Source organism: Wasmannia auropunctata, unplaced genomic scaffold, assembly GCF_000956235.1.
Source record: "Wasmannia auropunctata unplaced genomic scaffold, wasmannia.A_1.0 LD336111.1, whole genome shotgun sequence".
Taxonomy (NCBI): domain Eukaryota; kingdom Metazoa; phylum Arthropoda; class Insecta; order Hymenoptera; family Formicidae; genus Wasmannia; species Wasmannia auropunctata.
Window position 1 is genome coordinate 1,021,001 of NW_012026779.1, and position 442 is coordinate 1,021,442.

At 48.9% G+C, this 442-nt stretch overlaps 1 protein-coding gene across 1 annotated transcript in view; it reads left to right on the forward strand.

Annotated features, from left to right (window-relative positions):
• LOC105450360 overlaps positions 1–442 on the forward strand; it is a 24,914-nt gene that overhangs the window by 6,653 nt on the left and 17,819 nt on the right. The window lies entirely within an intron of this gene.

Consider the following 442-nt stretch of genomic DNA (forward strand, 5'->3'; position numbering starts at 1 on the left):
TAGACAAGCCCAGTCCTTTTCTACGTTTCAGATGCTCGGATATGAGCGGCTTGATAAACTCCGTGTACTTCGTTCCCCTGTTGCCCCTGATGCGTTCGCCCTCTTTGTAGGCACGGTTGTAGAGGTTCGTTGCCGTAATTATACTCTTGTACGTCATGTTGTCGGGAAGGGTGATGAATTGTTTATCGGGCTTTTTCATGAAGATCAATTCGTATAAGTAATCCTGGCGTGCCGCGGTACCTCACGTTGTCTGCGAGTATAGCATCGTCATTTTCAAGATCGAATTGTTTGTCGCCGAGCATCAAACGTCCATCGTTGCCGAAATAGATACCGTTCGAGTAATCGATCTCTCTCTTTCTGTCCTGACCGAGGAATAAGTCCATGTACTTTTGCCCGAGCGGCCCCAGTTGATTGTGCAACGCATCGCGACTCCGTCGCGATC